The following is a 23,756-nucleotide window of genomic DNA, read 5'->3' on the forward strand; positions in this document are numbered from 1 at the left end:
ACAATGTAGTGCTAATCATCTTTATATTTTTAGAGATTTGGCTCTCCATGGATCTGGGCCTTTTAATTTTTAAAAAGGAACTTAGTTTTTCACCCCCGACGCTTCGATTAAATTGATATGAAATAGTTAACTACGGTAAAAGCTGCCAGTTGCCTTGAGTTAGAGATAATCTGAGACATATGATTCTTTGATTGGAAGGAACTTGAATACTGAGTCACAGAGAAAAATCACAAGGAAGGAAGAACATGAAAAAACAAACAAAACCCCGACCCAAACCAATAAAACAACAATAAAAAAAACCCCACCAGAATGAACTCCAATAAAAAATCCTCAGCTAGGATGGTATTTGTCTTATTTTGAATCCTCCCAAAAGCAGGTCCTAATATAAGAAAATAGTTCATTTGGGTGGAGATCGCAGGAAGAATACTGAAGGAGAAGGGAAGAGACAAACAAAGGGAGAAAACCCAGTAATGGAGCACTAATGAGCGGTTGTCACTGTGAGAAACCTGACTCCCTGCTGCTGGGGACCCTTTGGAAAACTAGATAGAACACATCTCAGAACTCTCCCTCTGAAAAGTGAGGAGGCTGGCTGGGGTATTTACCTACAAACTCCTGTCCTTCATTAGTTAAGGATTATTCTATGGGTCTTAACTTACCAGCCTTCTGCATTGGCTGAACACATTGTTGAGTCCAGCGAAAGTTTTCAAACAGAAGGATATTGAATCGAATCTGTCAAAAGAAACTACAATAACCTCCAGAACAGGCTAAGAGGAGAAAACAGGGCACTCACAGTGTCTGCTAGGACACCCTTTCCATGTAAATTCAATGATCAGTAGTTGGCCACATGGAGATAAGGTGAAAAGGCTAAAGAAAGAATAAGGAAGAAATCAGTGGTGAGTAGGGGCACCTTTACCCATCAGGATATAAACACAAAATAAAATAAGTAAGAGCACACCATGAATAAAAGGAAGAGGAAGTAAAAATATATACAATTAACTTTCTGCTTCTTTTCCATGGCCGTACATTTTTTAAACTAAAATATACACATGATAGACAAACCAAGTCCAGCTTCTATATGGAGGGACATGCTATGTTTACAGATTCAAAGAATAGAAAAAAGTTTCTCTTGCAAAAAGAAGTCATTTCACTAAGATACAAGAATCACTGTATTTTCATGCATTTCACTGGAATTCGTTTTCAACAGATGTTTCACTGAAATACAGGTAGCAATGGACATTTCACATGATAAAAATGAGAGAATATATTAGAAGTTGATTTGAAAATTCAAAATAATCCACGCATATAGTTGAAGTTATTATTCAAATATTATCATTATTGACAAATTGATTGATTCTCATGAAGCCCAGGAATGATATAATATTAGGAAATTCTATTTAAAACAATGTTCCAGGATATGGCAATATTTGAAATAGTATTCATAAATAGTCTCTAATGCAAGAGAGAGCCTTTGCTATAGATACTGAAGCTAACAAGCATTTTTCATTTTTTTAATGTTCAAAGGACAGATAGTTCTGCAAATGATTGAGGAGGCAGAGTAAATATGTTCCTTCATGGAAAATTGCATAAAAGTTTCCTAGAAGAGACCTACTGCATAATGCCATGAGTTCCAAAAATGGCTTCCCTAGATGGGTTTTGTTTGATTGGCACAATATTATTTATTGTTTGTTGTTGTTATCATTATTAGGAATAAATGTCCTTAGGTATTGTTTGGTCTCCCCAGTATAACACATTTCAACATATTCATTTAATAAGTATTTATTGAGCACCTACTATGTATCAAGGCCTGTGATAGGCACTTGGGATATAATGGTGAACAAAACAGCCCAAGAATTCCTGCACTCAGAATCTTACATCCTAATAGGATGAGAACCAGCCTTCTCCCCATGACTCCCATTGTCTTGGGTGACTTCACATATTTACATCACCTCCCTGTTCTCTGAAGTCATGTGCATTTATGATCCCTGACCAGAATATTTATGCCATCACAGCATAATGAGTAAAGAAATCTGGGGACTCCCTTGTGGCCCAGTAGCTAAGACTCCATGCTCCCAGTGCAGGGGGCCCAGGTTTGATCCCTGGTCACACCCAGTGCAGCCAAATAAATAAATAAATATTTTTAAAAAAATTGCCAAAAGATATCTTCAATGAAATCAGACTTTACAAGTTATAATGAGTGTTATTTACATTTGAATCTAGTCATTAAACAAGATAAACAGAAAAACTAGAACTGGAACTTGTGTTCCAAGGTGAGCAAAAGATAAAGTCAAAAGCTTATTTCAGTCGATAAGTTATGCCAATAGTTGGGGTACTAGTACTTAATGGCCTAAAAACTCTTCATAAATATTGTTAAAACATGATGAAGAAGAACTTTATTATCACTTACATCTCCCTCCCTTGGCCAACAATCCCTTAATGTTCCTTCCAACAGGTGAAATCTTGGCAAAGCAAGGTCTCATTCAAGTTCACCAGAAACTGAGCATTATCTGCAGCTGCAGCAGAATCCCAGAGGGTCATCACTCGTGGAGAGAAAATCCAAGCTAAGTACTTCCAACCAAGAAACTTGCTGTCCGTGGAATTTTCCTGTTCTTCATGGAAGATACCAGGTTTTTAGGAATAGTGCCAGTTTGCAAAGATGTCCTCCTCACAAAATCAACAAGGCATGAACTTGCTATTCCTGCTGCCTGGGATTCTCTTCCAGTGCTTATTCACCTGGTAAACCACTTTACCACGGTCAAGTGTCAATATCAGTTTTCTACCAAATTCTTAGTTTTTGTACAAGGCAATTGAATTCCTTCCTCTTTTGTATAAGCATAGTGGCTTATTATAGCTTCCCACACACACCCCTCCCCACATACCTTAGCCACCATTAGAACATTTACCTTCGCCTTTCACTGTGCGATATTTAAGAATTGAATTATCTGTGAAAAGGGTGGTGTTTTTCATATTCGTACCAACAGCACGCATAAAAGGATTTGGCAAAGAATTATGTGCTTAATAAAGTCTTATTGAATAAAAGAATGTTGAATTTAAAGACTAGAGAACAGAAACTCCACATAAGACCTATTTGTCATAAACTTAACCAAAAAAAAAAAAAAACATAAAAACTCAGGATTTCATGAACCATTCATTGAAAAATACTAGCTATGAAGACCTTTCTGTTCTCTCATTGTTCAACCCATCTAAACTTAATCATGCTTTATATCACTAACAAGGTGATAGCAAAGAATTTCTCTTTCAAAATTTAGTGCACCACTCACATAAAATAATTACAGCATATTATTTACACTTCTTTGTACTTAATTCTTTGCTCAGTTATAGCACATACATTACTATCAGTAAACCATTTGATTAAACCAAATTATGTCCCTGAAACCAAAACTAAAGGCATATGGCCTTTGTCATAAGAGGACCAGTATGTGGGTAATTCAATATAGAATTAAAAAGATCAGTTAAGATTTAAGGCTCTTCTGTAAGAGTGACACAGCAGTAGGAGAACAGATAAAGACATCACCTCCAAGACCATCTGGTGTTGATCTCCCAGCTATACTTCTTGAGGCCTCATTAGAGTAGCAAAAAAAAACAAAACAATAATTCTGCTCTGGCCATCAGAGCTGCTGAAATGGAGGCAGCTGGTATTTCTAAAACCAGTATTTGTAACATAGAGGGATGGTGCAAAAAGGTACTCTCTTATTAGTTACTCTCTTACTCTTGTCTTATCGGTCTGATAAAAACTAGGTGCTTTTCTTTTTTTCTTTTTATTACCCATCCTGGTGACACTGTATTATAATGTTATATTTTGAAACTTTTTATGATTCTACAATTTCATTTTATAGTAATATTGCTAAGGTGGTTCATAGCTAATCTTAAAGAGTAATGTTGAACAGATTTAACTCTGCTGGGCCTCTGTTTGCCTCTCCAAGGGAATTCCATTAGTTTCCAAAGGACTGCCCAGGCCAAATGTCTACCTTGATTAGGAAAACACCTTGGCATATAGTCTCCTAATCTTGTCACATATCTATACTCAGGTTACTCAAATATCTAAATTGGTTCCAAGATACAGCAAAGATTAGAAATCAGATCAGGAGCTTAATTAGCCAGGTCATTGATAGCAACAAAATAAATTGACAGCAAACAAAGGAATAACCTATGTTTTATTTAAAGAAAAACTGTTAATTCAACATATATTTATTAAGTGCCAACTGTGTGTCAGACTTTGTTCTAGGCATTGGAGACAACAGAACAAAACAGACAAAAATCCTGCCCTCGAGGTGTTTGTAATTAGATGGAGACAACTATAGCCCTTAATATGTTCCAGGCACACTTCAGAAAGCTTTTCATATATTTCTCATGTAATTTTATGAGATAGCTACTATTATTACCAATCTGAGAAACAGTTTAGATAACTTTTACTTATTACCAATCTGAGAGACTTTAGATAACTTTCCCAAGGTCACGTACATAGTGAATGGTGGAGCTGAGATTCTAATCTAGGCAGTCTGACTTGAGATGGATTTAAAGCATTGTAGATAAACTCCAGAGTGAAATAAAGTTGATAATTTTCAAGCTCTAATTAAATTCCTGATGATATTTATGTCAGAGAAAGAATTAATGCTGCTGCTCTAATAGAAAAAAGGGATAACATTAATATCATCTATTATAATAAAAGCCTAGGGAAGGCAAAAATAAACATGGTTTGCTAGTCAGGCTTCCAGAAATCTCTACCACTTAGAATAGAAGGCAAAAGGGACTTGTGAACCCCCTAGGGCATAATTTAAAAGCCTAAATTCTGAAGTGACTGTGGAAAAGGCTCTTAGGCCATTGCTCACAGTGTTTTCACTCCTAACTCATACAAAACTATAATGGGCTCAGTTATTTAAGTTCTCAGACTTCACAAGGTAAGGAGGAAAAATTTAAACAAGGAAAGACTTCCTGAGACAGAACAATGGAGAACAACAGTGGCAGTTGACAATATGTCACTAAGAAAAGAGTAAGAAAAACAAGTGTATTATTACATGGAACAGTAAGCATGGTCATAAACTATTAAGCAAGTCTTCATTTATTGACATTTCAACTGCCAACCCCAAAATATCAGATTAGGCAGATACAATTTTAAAAAGCAAGAAAAGAATAATATATCCATATATTTAGGTATTAATCATGGGATGGGGGGAAAAGAGAGAGAGACTTTTGCTGGTGCTTCTAAAGTTTGCTATAAAATACTACTTTGCAAAGGACAAAAGTAGTCATATTTTGCTAAATACAATACTGGACCAAAGGTCAAATTAAAGAAATCAAAGCATACAAATCATACATACATTCATACTTAACACATTTAAGCATTATAATGATTATTTACATTGGACTCTACAAGTAGTTTCATAAAATTAAGAATATCATACCTTGATCGCTGAATTGGGTCACAACCCAGACAAGTGCAGTGTCATGAGTACCTCAGCCCTTGCCAAGTATCTGTTACCAACCTCCTAACCGGGATTTCTGCACTAGCCTCCAACTGACATGTGCATCTGAAAACGTTGGAATGAGGACTCTATTTCTAGGAGTTGAGGGGTGCCTCAACAAATTAAGGCCTGCCCTGGGAAACCCGAGAAATGTGTAGACTTTGTTTTATAAAGGGCTAAATATGTTTTCAGGAGGTGTTCTCCTTTCAAGTACAGATATATTAACTATTATTTACTTTTAGGCTTACATCGATATTCCTTCCCCATGGCTAATTAAATGAAAAAGAAAGAAAAAGAGAGGCAGAATCAGAGCATAATTTGTGAAAAATAAATATGCCAAAGCAGAGGGATTTGATTCCAAGTTTTGTGTGTGGTTAGGAGCCAATATATTGGACTAAATTACAAAACAATAAAATTGTGGTTTGCACCGGAGAAAACGACAGTTTTAAACTATAGACCTTGTAGTAGGTTTCAGTACAGTATCAGGTTGACATACTGTAAATACTAACTGCTGTTTAAGAATGTTATTACAGATCTAATTCTAACACAAGTCAATTCAAGCCTAACTATTAAACTAGCTACATTTCTTATCTTGGGATTTCAGACATTCAGAGTACATTTAAATGTATTGTTGCCATATTCTAGGACAATGCTGCTATATGATAAGGGAGGTGTTTCTTTTTTGAGTAAGATAATACTGTAGTGTAACATATGTGAAGGAACTAAAAAGCTGCGCAAAATGGAATGTTGCTTAAGGAAAGATTAAAAGTCAATAAAACCTTTTTAATACTATTTTAATATGAAAGATAAAACCCTGACTGAATCACCTCCAAATTCAATTCCTCTCTACACATGAGAAACTGCATGCACAAAAAATGTCCTGCCAATATTTTATTTCACAAAGCTACTGAAAATATAACTTTCCTACTCTAGTTCTGATGTTTTCCATATAGATTTTGTTAAACCCATATTTCCCATTCTACATGATTAATATGAACTGATGAAATATCTTTGCAGAGGAAACAAATACCATTTGTTTGAAATGTGAAATTATTTTTTGTTTTTCTTCAAGTTTTTAATATTGGTATGTATTGAATTGCCTATTTAACTCTCCAGTGACTTAAGAATTAAATCCATATTACATATTCTTTGACTGTAGATCTGTATACATATAGTAATGCTTTTCTAAACCTGTATTCATATTTAACATTTTACTTAAACACACAAAACAATGTTTAGTATGCAAACCATTGCATATTCACTGAATTTTCAGGGTCTTTGAAATGTAGTATCATATTTTTGTATAGTCCATAGTGTCCTAAGTCTATATGGACATCACATCTGATTGCTTTTTGCTTATGGTTCCAAAATGAGAAAGACATAAACGTTACAATTTTTTCAGATTGAGCTAATTTTAAAGCTGAAAGACAAAATGTAATGAGGCAGGACTTTAGTTATTAAGTATTCATGATCAAAACCAAGAGAATTAGAAAGATATGGTAAGAATAGAAGGAGTTTTGCTTCTTTTCCCCTATTTTGTTCCTCCCAGGCAATTGTCTTAGTGGATTCAATCCCAGGAAATTTATAAGAACCCATATTATACGGCTTGTTTTTCCAATAGCTTTGTTCATTTATTTCCTGTTGTGTCTTTTTCTCTCTTCACTTTGAAAATATATATTTTAATTTGCACTCAATACATAATAATCATTTTGAAGAAATTTCTTATCTACTGTTACCTGTTAAATCAAACTATATGAAATTGCCAATATTTTACCATTTTAGAACTATAAACTCTTTTCAGTAAAACAAAGCAAACTGGCGTTGCCAGATGCTGCTAGAGGCAGAACACCACGTGGTAATGTTTTATACTTGACTGACTAAAAATTCTGCCTCTTGCTTGGCTGTGCACAGGGTTGCAGTGCCAAATCCAAGTGAAACTTAAAGAGTAGCTTCGTATAATTGTCACATCTATTTATGCCAAAAATTTTATACCTGGTTTCTTGATAATTTCCATTTTTGTCAAAGCAGGGAAATAGGTACCATTAATAGAACAAAAGGACAAGGTTGCCATCAATAAATTTCTATTACACAGTATGTCTATCAGAAATCAATACTGTTGACTTTACAGCACATTCACTGGATGGTATGTGATTGAAGGATGTAGTCAATAAAATGCTCAAGTAGTACAATATAGCAACTAAAGCAGAGTGACTAAAAGGAGCTGACAGAAAGAAATGCTGTTCAAAACATAAACTAAAAAAAAAATAAAAATAAAAAAATAAACTAAAACGTATTACTAAACAATTGGGCAAATCTATTTTCTATAGCAACAGAACAGTAGCAAGTAAATCAAGAAGAATATGCTGTTATCAGAAAAAAAAAGTCTCAGAACAGATGTTGCAGAAAATGAAAATTGAGGGAAAAGCCAAAATCTTTGTGATGCTTTGGAAATAACCGCCACAACAGCAAACCAAAAGTACATGCTGCATCTGGACTTATAGTCAAAAGGTTGATGTTAATGCATTTCTGATACTCTGCCTGTCCATTATGATCCAGTCTACCTCTCACCTCTCTCCTTTTAGTCCCTGTAAGAATACATGAGATACCCTACTCCCACTATATGGACTACTACAAGGACTTTCTTAATTGTTTTTTTTTGCGGTACGCGGGCCTCTCACTGCTGTGGCCTCTCCCGTTGCGGAGCGCAGGCTCCGGACGCGCAGGCTCAGCGGCCATGGCTCACGGGCCCAGCCGCTCCGTGGCATGTGGGATCTTCCCGGACCGGAACACGAACTCGTGTCCCCTGCATCGGCAGGCAGACTCTCAACCACTGCGCTACTAGGAAAGCCCATGGACTTTCTTAATTTTTAAATTTAATTCGAAGCCACCATGAACCAATGTGGATCTTTTAAATTATGTCTAGTTGTGACTCAAATGACTCTATGAATCTATATTAACTGTGACCACAGGGCTAATCTTAGCCACAACACAGGATGTTAAATCCTATGAGTAGTGTGGCTAAGGTCAGAGGACTCCTTGAAAACACAAATATTTTAGCATGAAGTTTTAACAATAATACGTGCATTTCATCATATTAGAATGTCAAAGATAAAAGCAGATTATTTATGGCTCACCCCTCCCCCCAAAAAAAACTGTTTGCATTTTTCCTCTTCTTTAAACTAGAAAATGTATTCTATAAGCGTTCTTTGATGATATAATAATCAATTCCTATTTTCCTAAAAATTATTTTAAATGTACATTTACCTGGTACTGATTAGTATACTTGATTTTAAGAAAGGGTAAGAACATAAATTGTATCTATTTCTTCATTATGGAAGTAAGTATATTACAAAAAGGCTTTACAAAAATCTTGCAGACCTAATGTAAACATCTACTCATTACTAATGTACATACTAGTAATATGATCATTTACATTTAATGAGTACACAATATTTGATATTCACTTATTTCTTTAACCATTGAAACAAATTGGAATTTAACTGTGATTTAATATTTCTGCTGAAAAGTACAAAGTAGTATATTGTATCACTGATACTTTCAATAAATAAAAAAGGACAAAGAGTTAAATGAGATTTTGGAAATCCTCATTAGTGTCTTCACAAAGGTAATTTTTTTTTTAATCTAACAATCACAATACCATAAAACTAAGAGCCCAACATTTGCCAGGCAATTTAAATACAATCTCATTTAATCTTCACAGTATGTGTAATGAGGTAAGGTTCTGTGGGGAAATTTGTACTCTTAAATGTCTTATAGCTGGAGGCAGGACAGCGGCCAGTGATGCATCTTCTCTTGAATGAGATGAAAACCTCCCTGACAGTGACTTTTTGTAAAAGAAATATCGAGAGCCCAAGATGTGCAAAGATTTCTTCAAATGGGTGCATCAGGTCCAGAGGTTTTTGTTTGCTAAATCTTTTTCCTGAATAGATAGTAATGTAAGGCTTACGTATAAAAGGACAACAGCACAATGAGGTATTAATCTTGTCAAATTCTGCAAGCCTGAAACTTGCTTGCATGAATCCTGGGGCTCAAGAGTAGCTGTGTACATAGAGGCTGCATCTACTTCTTTGCAGCCATCTCATTTAATCTAAGTTTTTGTTGTTGTTAATGTTAACTTGGTAAATAAAAATGAAATCTGAGAGTAAATATTCTCTTTCTATCAATCGGTGGCCCATCTAGAGCCCATTATCAACATGAATTAGCAAAAAAAGCAGGTTCAAAGAGTTGAAGGACTTGGTCCCACCACTGGGGAGAGTCAGGATTTACACCCTGGTTTTTCTTACAAATGCTTCTTTATGTAGAGCTGCTTAAGCCTGCACATGTACCAGCATTAACAACTGACATTAAGACTATTCTATATGAGGGTAGGCTGAATGGTGGATTAGATCATTAAGTGACCAATTATACTGGATTGCCTGAGATTATAGGATGTGAGACTTTCACTGAGTCCAGGACACACTGGGATGGTTGGGAACCCTAAAGACCATCCCTTGATATAATCTATTCTAGGAGTTTGGGTAAGTAAATTATGGGATTAGCTACATGCACTTATGGATATTATTGTATCTTCATCATGAGACCCAGTAATGTATAAAATCAAATTTGTCAGTGAATGATCATAAAGATATTCTAAACCACAAGTTCTAAGTGCAAGCTCAAAAAAACATACAAGAAGTCTAAAATGCATTTCTAGTAACTGAATTGTCTATAATAACAGAATTCTCAGCAGTTTCACTAGAACAATAGAACCTTATCAAGTACTAAGCCAAGGTCTACAAATCTTCAATCAGAAGCAGTTTAAAATTAAAAATTAAGTGTTCTAAGGTGTATAAAAATTCTATTGCTTTATTTTAACATATTCTCACTCAACTCACTGAAAGGAATATCACATGATTTGAACTTCTTTATTCTTACGAATAACTTTTAAATTGTCTAATTTTAATTATAGCCTAATAGTGTTTGAAGAATAACTACGTAAACCTGGGAAAATCTGATCAATAAATTATTCTAGATGTTTGCTAAAACACAGACTATTTGACATGCTCCAAAGTATTTGGTTAAGTTGTGAGACAGCATTTCAATAATTTACACCCTTTTTAATAAATATGATAGCATTGCCTTTCATTTGTTTAACAGTTTTCTTAATCTTCTTTGCTTAGCTATCTACTGTATCTGGGTTATGGTGTCTTCTGGGCAAGTTAATAGTTTATGAGGGATATTTTATATAAGAGCTCATAGTCTAAGAATAAACTTGGATATAGTGAACCTGAAAAATTCATTGCTAGGACAATGAAATGCACAGGCCTAGAGAGATCCCAGAAACATGCATACTTCCTGTTACTATGGTAATAGAATTTTGAAAAATCTGGGCTAACTTGTTTCTCTGAAAATAGTATCAGGAAGACCAAAGCTGAAGCCCCATAATAACCATTGCTTCTGTCACCAGATTCACTGTGTATTCATCACCTATATTTTCACATTTATGAAACTACATTAGTGAGGATAGAGCATATATACGTTCAATTACTGTAGGAAATGAAAGAGCACTCAGAAGAAGAATCTATTACATATCAACAAAATTGCAAATTTCTTTAATTTTCCTTATGTACCCTTATTAATTTCACAGAATAATATTTTATATTTATGTAAACATTTCTGCCAATCATAGTTTAAACAGACATATGCCAGAATATGTATTCATTTCTATATATTTTTCTGGAAAATATTAATATTTAATTTACTCACTGATGAAAATAATTAAAAAATGATGGAGAACTCATTTTAAGATTAGTCATCAATGGTTGAAGCTATACACCATATCCTAGCAAAAGTCTAAGGTTCTTGTCATCATTTCTCCATGATTACTGATGATACCAATTTTATTCTTTCTTTCCATTATCAAGGTTAACAACTCAATGATGACTACTATTTATTGTATTTGTTATGTGTTGGAATCTCTTTTAAAAGTTTTCCATTTAATAGCATTTACAGCCTATAAAACCAAATAATATGGATCTCTGTGTTAAGCCTATTTTGGGGAGGGGAAAAGTTTAGAGAAGCTAAATTACATCTCCAATTTGAGAAAAACAAAATTTGAACCTTAGGTTTTTGAATGTCAAAATTCTTGCAAGAGAGTTATAGGAAACATCTCATTCTCTAATGATATGGCCTATCAACAATATTCTAATACTATTTTTTGTATTCTGTTGGTATCTGTAGTTATAAATACTATTGTTTAGAAAATCTGCATTACCTATGATAAAAAAAATCTACTAAGGCATTCATATTCCCAATATTTTAGTACATGAAAAGATAAAACATTTTTTCTGCTTCTTTTCCCTTTTCTTCCTCCTGTTTCTTCTGTTTCACATACTAACTTCTCCATCATAAAAAGGAAGATCAGAATAAAAAATGTGCAGACTCACTGACACATCATTTGTATCCATATTTTGATATTTGTCCAGTCTTTTAAAATTTTATTATGATACTATTACAAAAGTGATCTTTGTTCCTCACTAAAGTTTCATTTTACCTTCTGCCTTTACAATTTATTCCTTCCTCTTTCCCCAAAGCTAAGAATACAGGACCACACATACTCTCAGTAGAGTTCCCTCTTTAGGTTGAGATTCTACTGAAGAGTAGACTCTTTTCTTTAAATGGCTGATTCATTTTCTTCCTTTGATGTAACATATATTATGAACTTATATCTGAAATTTTAAAAGAAAAGGAATCCTAAATGCAGAGGCCATTTTCAGTCATTTTAAAGTGCTATGAACTGAATTGTGGCCCCCTCAAATTTGTATGTTGAAGCCCTAACCTTCAATGTGACTGTATTTGAAGACAGGGCCTTTAGGGCGGTTAAGTAAATTTAAGTGAGGTGATAAGGGTGGAACTTTAATCTGCTAGAGCTGGTGTCCTTGTTAGAGTCAGAAGAAACATCAGAGCTCATTACTCTCTCCCTCCAAGAACCACAGAGGAAAGGCCACAATCAGAAGGTGACAGCTACAGGCCAGGAAAGGGAGGCCTCACCAAAAATCAACCCTGACTGCACCTTAATCATGAACTTCTATCTTCCAGACTGTGAGAAAATACATTTCTGTTGTTTAAGCCACTCAGTCTGTGGTATTGTTATGGCAGCCAAGCAGACTAATACAGGAAGTCATTGTATTTACACTAAGTCTCTCTCACAAACATAGTCTTTCGTTAAAGCTGTGATTGTTGGTGACAAAATTACACCTAGAGTCTAATAAATGGTGCTACTGTTTGTCTAGATGCTGTGGAGCTTGCCTAAAGGAAAGAAGTTCAAATATCCACATGGCCAAGAAAGATGCGTGAAGTTAGTACTCAGGTATGATGACAGCAAAGTTTCTACCGCCGTTTCCATTTGCCCTTAAACTGGCTATCTATGACAATGGACATACTATTTTACAAGAGTAAGTGTTTATGTCCATACTATTCTTATTACAGACAATTATTTCTATGAAATTCCTATAACTGAAACATTATTTTATTTTTCATAACACATATAATTTAAATACCTCTAAACATAGAAGAGTACTACCATGAATAGATCACAGCATACAAAAAGTTTTATATTGAGTCTCACAGCAATTGCTGAACATTTACATTAACAACTTCCCTATAGGTTATATAAAATAATAAGAACAGATAATAGTTGTCTAACAAAGGGAACAGAGATGTTTCCTAACCTCTATCTTTTTCTGTGGTAAAATTTATTGAGACAGATTGGAGGGGAAAAAAGAGAGAAAGAAAGAAAGAAAGGAGAGCAGGAGGAAAAGAAGACGGAAGAGAGTATCAAGTATCAAAGTATCAAAATATGGAAGAGCAGGAGGAAAAGAAGTGTAGTTTTCTGTATTTCTATAGCCAGTAATACTTTTCAATGACTTGGTTCCTAGATGTAATGCACATTTATGGAAAGCATCCTAACTGGATAATTTTATAAATGCTAAATTTCAGCAGATTGAATCAAAGGACCTATATAATTAAGTAAAATTAGCCCCACCTGCCCCATTTCTTTATCGAATTCATCATAACCTCTCAAGCAGGTACAAAGTTTGTATTTCATCCTAATGTAAATAACATACTTAATTCTTATTTGCCTTTGAAATCATGAGTCATCAACATATAACTGCTTGAAATATATTAAAATAAATTAATTTTTTAAATCATAATTTGTAGGTGCCCTCATGTTAGAAATACATATAATCTGAGAAATTTCAAATAGTTTACAGTTACCATAATTATGATAATTTAAAATATACCTTTATTTTTAAATTTTCTAAATTTACAAATTTTAATAGGTTTATTTTAATAAACTATGAAAAATACAACTATATTAAGAATTTACCAATTAAGAGCTAATATTCATTTTCTTCCAAATGGGAGTAGAAAAACAATCAAAACAACTTTTAGACCCTGCTACAAAATTATGCCAATTGGTCAGGGGGTGTGCATGACAATAAATAAATAAAAATAATATTTTATGTTTTATAAAATTCTGTGAATTGTTCTTGATAAGGTCTAAGATCATTAGATTAGTATGATAAATAATGACATTTATGTAACAGAAGATTTTTCATAGCATGGCAAGTAACCAACAGGGGCCAACAAATGATTGGACACTCCATGACAGATATACAGTTATAAGCTCTACTATGATGCCAATTAAGAGTAAGAAAGTTAAGAAAACATATTATTGGTAAATCTATAGATGACACTGACTTTTAAAATGACACCTAGACATTGTTATTTTAAGCAGTTCTAGGAAATTGATTTTTATTAACAAAAATTCCTATTCACAAAATGTAATGGGTTCATGGAAAACATGACTGATAACAAAGACATTTGTTTTCCAAAGCAATTATTTACACTTGTTTAAACATGCATTGTATGTCTGCTTTAACCACTAAAGAAAAGAATGAATTAAAAAATCAAAATGGAGTAACTGTGGTTCAGGCATCCAGGATGGAGCCAGGTGGCCATTGTGGATGCGGTTTCAGACACATTCCTGCATCATTGGGAACTTGAATTTTATGAACTGTATCAGACTCAAGCACACAATCAATTGTTCTCAAAATGACATCTGCAAGCAGCAGCCAGCTGCAACCTTATGGTCTCAAGGTCTTCCCTTATAACTGTGCAACCATTTCAGACCCCAGCCAATATTTGCTTAACAAGCACCCTTACTTCTTGCCAGCTCCAATTCTAATTCTTGACAAACAACTTACGTAATTTTGCCTTTATAAGCATCCCCCATTTTGCAGCCTGGTGGAATACAATTCAGGTGCTTCCTGAATCTGTGTCTCCCGGGCTATAGTCCTCATTTTGGCTCAAATAAAACTCTTCTATAGTCCTATTATAGATTGTTTATGGATTATCTCCATTGACACACTGCAATGCCTTTACCCATCCCATAGGGCCTACTTCCATTTAATTTTTAATTTTTCTCTCTGAATCATGTGTATTCTAAAAATACATTAAAGAAACTAAGAAAAACAAAATCAGTTATAATAATTCACAAAATAGTTCATGCCAAGAAGAATAATGTAATCACACCAAGTTCTTATATTAATATCTGATTTTTATTTCTCAATATCCTATTTGTTCTTTTAAGTGAAATGAAATTATTAACTTTTATAAGTCTTAGGGCCAACAAGATTTTATAATTCTGTTTTTTCCTGCAACACAGTTTTCATCAAGTCCTTCTCATCTTTCTTGATAAAGTTTCTTTTTGTCTGCCACATTCTTCTTTTAATTTCCTCTAATGACTTTTATCCAGTGCTTAATAGAGGATTTCTCTAGTTTAAGGCAATTTAAATCTTAGCCAATAGCCCTATGCCTATCATTGCTGACCCATAATAGGAACACAATGAGTTTCTGATGAATAAATGCATGAATAAATGAATGAATAAATAAAAGAATGACCTTTCAAAATTTGAACAACTCAGTGGAACACATGTTGATGAATCAACGTATGAGCACACAAGTTTTCATCTTTGCAGAAAGTCCTAGGTTTAATCTTTCCACCAAATGAGCTGGATGGGGTTGCTAACTACTAGCTCATTGTCAGAGGAATGAATAAAGTATGTTCTACATGCTTTATATACATCAACTCATTAATTCCTTCCTATAAGTTTATGAGTTTATGAGGAAACTGAGGCAAAAAAGAGTGAAGTGACTTGCTCAACAAGATCCAAGAGCTAATAAGTGACAGAACTGGGACCCAAACCAAGGAACACCAAAGCCCATACTTTTCAAGGTTTTTGTTAATGGGAAAAATACCTTTAAAACTCTATATTTTAATATAATGATTTAAGAGTAAAAATTCATATTAATTGCCAATGAAAATTTCTCAAAACCTGTTCAAATTCTAAGTTTTAATTGTTTCTTTATATACAACCTTACAAAAGATAGTTCATTCACATGCTCTCTTTGCTCTTTCATTTAGACATTTCTTCTTAATATGTTTGCAATTAATCTGAGGTCCATATTACTAAACACAGGCTAACATAAGTTGCAGTCTTGCTAATGTTTTGACATTTTCTACAAAAATACTTTGTAGAAAAGCACCTACCTGAAATTACCAATTAGCTTTCTTGACATGAAACAGAGTAAAAAAAAGGTTCTTTTACTCAGTTTGGGGATCACAAAACACTTTTAGCAATTTAGAGCACAAATTTTCATATGAAAAATCTAATACTTCTCAGCAATCTCTCTGAACAGAATATAGGCTGGCTTGTGACATTTATGAATACATTATTTAAGGAACTATAATTTTGCTTGCTGTATAAACAAACATATTACATGGGAGCATATTGCAATTAAATTTTACACTGTCCACTTAAAAGTTTTTTAGATACTACAGAATTTTCTGGAAAGAAAACATGCCTTGTTCCTTACATATATTATAGAAATCATTTGGTGTATAAAAAAGTTAAAGAGACTTTTTAAACATTTGTTGTGGATAACAGACATAAAACATTCAGAGGTAGTTACGTACCTGTTTTATTGGAAAGTCTAAATGACACCATCTTATCAGGAATATTACACACATTCCTCACTGAAGCAATGCAGCTATAATTAGCATAGTCCTGAGGTCGAAGATTCTTTAGTTTTAATATCTTTGTTTCACCCTGAAAATGTAGAAAAAGTCATTAGAAAAAGTCAATGGTAACCAAAATTAATAAATGGATGAATCATGGCATTGTACGTAAAATTATATTATCAAAATATGGCAGATTGTCATTTTTTAAGGAAAATGCCCTAAACTAAAACAAAAAACAACAAAAAAAACTATTGCATTTAAAAATCAAACTGTAATGTGCTTGGAGATAAAAACTAACTGACTACAATGAAAATTCATAGTTTTTTTTTTTTGCAAACTAGCTTCCTAAGGGGGGAAATCTATTTCTGGTGGTAGTCATGCAAATTATTATGCAAAGATCAGAACAGTGTACTTAATAATGGAGTTTATTCAACAAACACTGTAACCTATGCAGACTTCAACATGAAATGTTATGAAAAAAAAAGGATTCTGAAGAGTCAATAAATGAAACACTGTTGGTAAAACAAAGTTAATGAGGTCAATCTAATGATAGATAATTAAATGTATATACATAAATATTTTGTGTATATGGAGCAATAACATGATAAATCTTAAACTGCATTTAAAAAGTATTCATGAGTGTTTCTATATTATTATTATTCGTGTTACTTTATGTTCAGGAATTCAAGGTTTAAGTCTCCTGGGTAAATCTGCAAAACTGCAGATAGACTCAAATCAGGCAAGTGGTCAAAAATGTCTTACACACTCTTGATGAGCCAAAAAAGACCATGCAAAAACACTGAAATTGTTCAAAAGATAAAAAGAACAAACAACAATAAGAAGAGGAAAAAACCTGCCCAATTCAAATAAGGTCTCCTGGGATTTCTTTACCATCTAAAGTTGTTAATGCATCTCTCAAAATAGTTCCTTTCACAAGTAACTTAATTATGGAGATGGTAAAAAGTCTCCCAATGACATCATATTTGGTAGAGCCATTTTTAAAATGTTAATTTTTTCCAGATAACATCTGTACAGAACCATGTGTTCCTTTTATTTTACTTAAGTAACATCATTCAAGTCCTAAAAATTGCAATACTTTGATACGCTATTCAGAAGAATCAGAATATTTAGTGATTTAATACATAAAGACATTGCCTGTTCAGTTGCAGAAAAAAAAGCTTGCCCACACATATGCAGGCACACAGAGTTTTCCAAATGTCAAATGAGTCTCTCCTTCAGTGTGCATGGGTATTTGGCCATAATTCCTTTCATTCATTGTCAAAATTCAGTCTTAAAACAGTCACACCTTTAGCATTTTCCTCAGTGGGATAAATAATAATCTTCTTTCAATTTTTCTTTAGGAAAGACATTGCCTTTTTTATGTATAAACAGACGCAAATACGCCCCACAGGAATATACACAGAGTCAGAGTCTAGAATTTATATTGGGTTGGCCAAAAAGTTCATTCGAGTTTTTCCATAACATCTTATGGAAAAATCTGAATGAACTTTTTGGCCAACCCAAAATTTTAAAACATGCTCTCAAAGTATTACAGAGTTCTCATTTATATTAACTATATACAATGCATATAAAAGTGTGCTTAGTTACAAAGCATAGTTGAAAGAATGTTATACTAGAACCTGTTGACTCAGATAATTTTTTGAATGAGATAATACATCTTACTCCTCCTACCTCTGTGACTGTTGTTGCTTAGATTTCTTCACTTTTCTTTCTCCTCTCAACACTTAATTCACTGTTGGTATTCTCTGGAATTCTATTTGTTCTACAGTTAATAACACTTTATAAAATTCCCTTAACTGATTTTATCCTTGCTGATGAATTTATACTACAAGCCTGATGAATTTATTCCTGGCCCCCCTCAAGACTTTATCCCTATTCCAAAATTCTCCCTCAAGTTTTAGATGTATATGCCAATTTTTTACCTCAATATGTCCATTCTGATGTCTCATAGGTACCTAAAACTCAACATATGCAAAAATGGACTTCAAGTCTATTCCTCTAAATCTATGCTTTCTTCTTTAGTAACAGGAATATTTGTTGGTTGACAGGATATACTTAAAATTGGTCTTCCCACTCATAATATTCTATAAGAAGTAATGTAGTTATAATATATAATCATAATGACTTTTTAAAATAAAAGGTACAAAAATATAAAATCTATAAAAATTAGACTTCATTTTTCCCACTATGCATTCTGTCCTTTGTGTATGATGCTATATTTCTTGTATCATTCTTATTACTTTGTAATTTCTCTGCCCTTTCTATAGTACTTGCCACATTAATAATCAATTGGAAACTGTCTGATGCTTTCTCTGTAATTTTTCTACAATTAAATATTTTTACTTGTACTACTAGAATACACCGTCAACTCTCTTGCTTCTCCCTATTCTTTGTAAAAAAATAAAAATTGTATCACAGAAAGTCAATCCTTTCAAATGTTATGCCACACTTCCTGTCTATCAAATTTTATGAGATAGTCAGTTTCTTGACTTAAATTAACTACAAACATAGAGGAGGTGCTCGAAAGTTCTGTTTCTTGATCTTCACTCTACGAAGCGAAATCTGATCTCTGTGAAAAAACGCATCATGCTATACACTTATGTTTCAGGTACTTTTCTATATATGTGAATTAAAAAATGTTTAGACAAAATTAACTATAGCCTTACTCTAAGTACTTCCCAAATGCTGGGAACACAGTGAAAAATACATTGAACTTTACATATTTGAAACAATAAATATCTAAACAAAGACGGAGAATGATTTTTACAAGTATTAAATGCTGTCAAGTAAATCAAACAAGGTATGTGATAGAGACATGGAGATGTGGTGAGCTATTCTGGATAGGACATTCTGAGAGGTATCTCTAAGGCTTTTGAACTGAAACTTGAATGACTAGAAGGATGTTTGAAACATGAGTTATCACAAATAGTACAATAAAGATAGTAGGAACCAAAACTGAGGAGACCTAACACAGTAGTAAGGTTGCCCTGTTGGAGGGTTAGATAGAAAATCAGTGTGGCTGGAATGTAGAGAAATGAAGACAATTGATTGACATTAAATTTTAGAGCCTGGAAGAGGCCAGACTAGATAGGCTGTGAGAGTAGGTTTTAATTTATTCTAATACTACTTATTTTGTGTTGAATGCCACTTGTCTACCCGATTATTTCTTTTCAAAACTTGCCCTCTCTTGTTGGAAAATATTTTAAACATGATTTCCACCCACCATAGCTGTCTACCCATTAAACAACAAATGCCCCTACAGTTATTTTGAATATTTTCATACAGCCATTATTTCAAGGAAGAGTTTTCAAACTAAAAGCTCTTACCCTTGAGACAGTCTCTAAAAGTATTTTTCCTACATTCTTTCTATTTTCTGAGTTAATATGTTTTGTCTATACCAGTTGTATTTGTTTATATGTTTATATACGTTTTTTGTCATTTACATTATATATTTATATTAATACTGCCTTTTCTATTATATAAGATAAGGCCACTTTAAATTCCATTCCTGCCATTTGTGCTGTGCTTTGCATGCTATCAACTCAGTCAAGATTGCTGACAAGAAAAGAATAGAGCCAACTCACTGTTCTGCACATAATGTTTTCAGTAAACCTTTTTGAGCCACACTGACTCTAATAGTAGTAATAACAATTAAAAAAATCTTTATATTAGGGTAAGCTGAAAGACAGATTTAAGAAGCTGAGCTAGGGCCACCCACAGAAGAACTGAACAGTCAATTATTAGCAAGAGCATGTAAATGGAAAGTAAGCCCCAAGGGACTGATAAAACAATCAAGTACATTTGAACCAACAGCAATGAAGCTATGACCATTAAAATACAGAGGTCATTTTTGTAGTAGATGCATTCTGGAAATATTTTATATACCTAAGTTCTTATGATTAGGAATGCTGCTAGTGTTTATGTTATCCAAAGGTAAAGACTACAAATTGGGTAGTAATTGAGATTTTAAGGCTTAAACAGCCTTTTTTTTTTTTTTTTTAACATCTTTATTGGAGTATAATTGCTTTACAATGGTGTGTTAGTTTCTGCTTTATAACAAAGTGAATCAGTTATACATATACATATGTTCCCATATCTCTTCCCTCTTGCGTCTCCCTCCCTCCCACCCTCCCTATCCCACCCCTCCAGGCGGTCACAAAGCACGGAGCTGATCTCCCTGTGCTATGTGGCTGCTTCCCACTAGCTATCTACCTTACGTTTGGTAGTGTATATATGTCCATGCCTCTCTCTCGCTTTGTCACAGCTTACCCTTCCCCCTCCCCATATCCTCAAGTCCATTCTCTAGTAGGTCTGTGTCTTTATTCCTGTCTTACCCCTAGGTTCTTCATGACATTTTTTTTTCTTAAATTCCATAAATATGTGTTAGCATACGGTATTTGTCTTTCTCTTTCTGACTTACTTCACTCTGTATGACAGACTCTAGGTCCATCCACCTCATTACAAATAGCTCAATTTCGTTTCTTTTTATGGCTGAGTAATATTCCATTGTATATATGTGCCACATCTTCTTTATTCATTCATCCGATGATGGACACTTAGGTTGTTTCCATCTCCGGGCTATTGTAAATAGAGCTGCAATGAACATTTTGGTACATGACTGTTTTTGAATTATGGTTTTCTCAGGGTATATGCCCAGTAGTGGGATTGCTGGGTCATATGGTAGTTCTATTTGTAGTTTTTTAAGGAACCTCCATACTGTTCTCCATAGTGGCTTAAACAGCCTTACTTTTGAGATGATTCCCACTCTTTAAAAGACCAAAAAGTATAGTCCAATAAATATAACGGTTTGTGCACAGCATATCCTAGTTAATTCTTATGCAGATCAGAGCAACAAAGTAGACACATGAGAAGGACAGACAAAATGGAGGAATAACTTTTACTGTGAATTCTAGGTCCACAATTGCCCAAAGTTCAGCTCTCATTTGACTGGAGAATCGTTTTGGGTGAACTAAGATGATTTACATCTTGCAGTCAGGAAACAAGTTACCAAGGTGTCTGAACTTACGAGACAGTCATCTAAGTTAATATGTAAGATTACTACTCTATGTAGTATGTCAAAGAGGGAGAGGGGCTAATACAGACAAAATCTGTAAAAGGAAGGTAGAAAATAACAGGCAGAGTTAAGGAAGAATTTGAACCCCACTCAATTAATTCACCACATTCAGGAAATGAGGAAAGCATTCAGGCTGACTCTCTTCCTCTCAACAAACAACTCCCAAAGCTCAGAATATTTTTAAAAAATATATCATAATGTATATATAACAAAATAGAGAATATATAATACATGTGTGTGCATATATATATGCTATCAAATGGCATGTACATGTACATATGAGTACATTTATAATGATTTAGACTTTACTACTTATAACTGTTTTATTGCATAGTATTAATTTATTTTGTTGAACATATAAATTTAATATTCTGTGATATTGGAAGTCTTTTTTCATGTGAATTTCCATGATTTGTAAAAAGGAATTTTCAGTTGATTATTGTCTAATTGTATAATTAGTCTAATTAGCCTAATTATAACTAAGTACATAATTGATGTAAATATGTTCAGTCTTGTAATTAGATGGTGTAATTACAATATACAAGATGATGTCATGAACATCTTTATAAAAGTTCTTGAGAAATAGCAAGAGTACATATAGTTTGTAAAATTTAAGTACACATTTCTTTAACATTAACAAAATTATCTGAAAATCCTGTATTTAAATTTTTCAAACTACTTTTTAAATAAAATCAATAAAGGGAAGGCATTCTATTCATTAGTCAGTGGCCCTTACCAATGGTGACATTGTCTAGTGAAAAAATGCCCATAGCCTGAAGCAGTATTTCTATTTTACTTAGAAAAGGAATTGAAACTTTCTTTTAATATTTACTTTCAGATATCGGTAAAAAGAAAAAAAAAAACAAACATTCCAATTTACACCCATTTTTTGTAGCTCTAATGACTAATTTATAATAAACTTCTAAATAAATAACAGTATATGCTAGCTGACATCTTCCATATTAAATGAGTGGAAGTATGAAAAGGATAATTATTCCTCTTAGACGTATATGCTTTTTAATTCATATCAGCCTCAGGAACACATACCAATTTCATTCTGGAAACATGATCTATAAAAAGGCATAATCAAGATTTTGTATTTCTACAGGACGGTGAAATAAATATTCACTTCAAATTGATGTAGATATTAACTTAGTATGAATGTGCACGTGGGGTAGATATATCTCATTATCTTTGAAATTCTGTTTTATTTAAAACAAGACATTGTTATTGATTAGCAAAACATAATATCTTTAAAAGAAATTTAATTTTCTAATATTAAAAATAAGCAGACTTATGATATGTCATTTGAATCCTTCAATGATATAGTCCCAGTATACCTTCCCAGATTTACAGTCCACTGTTCCCTACATATACCAATTCTCATTCCAGCCATCCAGAGACAAGGCCAGTCCCTGAAGATTTTGTCTTCCTTCTGTATATTACACATGCTATTGCTTTCCATCCTGAATGTTCTCTCCATAGAGCTATTGTGTGCCACTATTTTGACAATAATTTTCACTTTGTATCATAATCACTATTTATTTTGACTTCTACCCATGTTTATCAAAGTTAGAGGAGGAGCCTTACCTAGCAGCCTCTATATCTCTAATACAGAGTTGCCCATATCTTGCACAAAACAGATCTCAGCCATTTTAACTGGATCTTATTTACACTATGAAGCCACAGAGGCGATAGATCTATGAAAATAAATTAAAATATTATTGAAGTACTCCAATACAAACAAAGCTAAAATGGAAAGCTTTTTCTTCATAAAGTACACATGGCAGTTGATGGGAAACTAGTCCAAGAAATCAATAACACCTAAGAATACATATACATACACACTAACCTGATAAGCAAAAGGAAAAGTAAACACCATTCCTATCTCATTATAAATGGCAAAGCCATTACGAAGGCAAAACAAAACAAAACAAAACAAAAGCTATCTTGGGAAGCATTTCAAGGATACAAAACAAAGTTAATTTTAAATCTAAAGCAAATATGGTATGCAGATTTAAGGCAAGAAACAGTGCCAGTGGTATAGAAGGATATTTCTGAATGATAACTTACCAGGAAGATAATACGCTCAGAT

Source organism: Delphinapterus leucas, chromosome 2 (genome assembly GCF_059928025.1).
Source record: "Delphinapterus leucas isolate spDelLeu-1000000601 "Yukka" chromosome 2, BTC_Dleu_Yukka2, whole genome shotgun sequence".
Taxonomy (NCBI): Eukaryota; Metazoa; Chordata; class Mammalia; order Artiodactyla; family Monodontidae; genus Delphinapterus; species Delphinapterus leucas.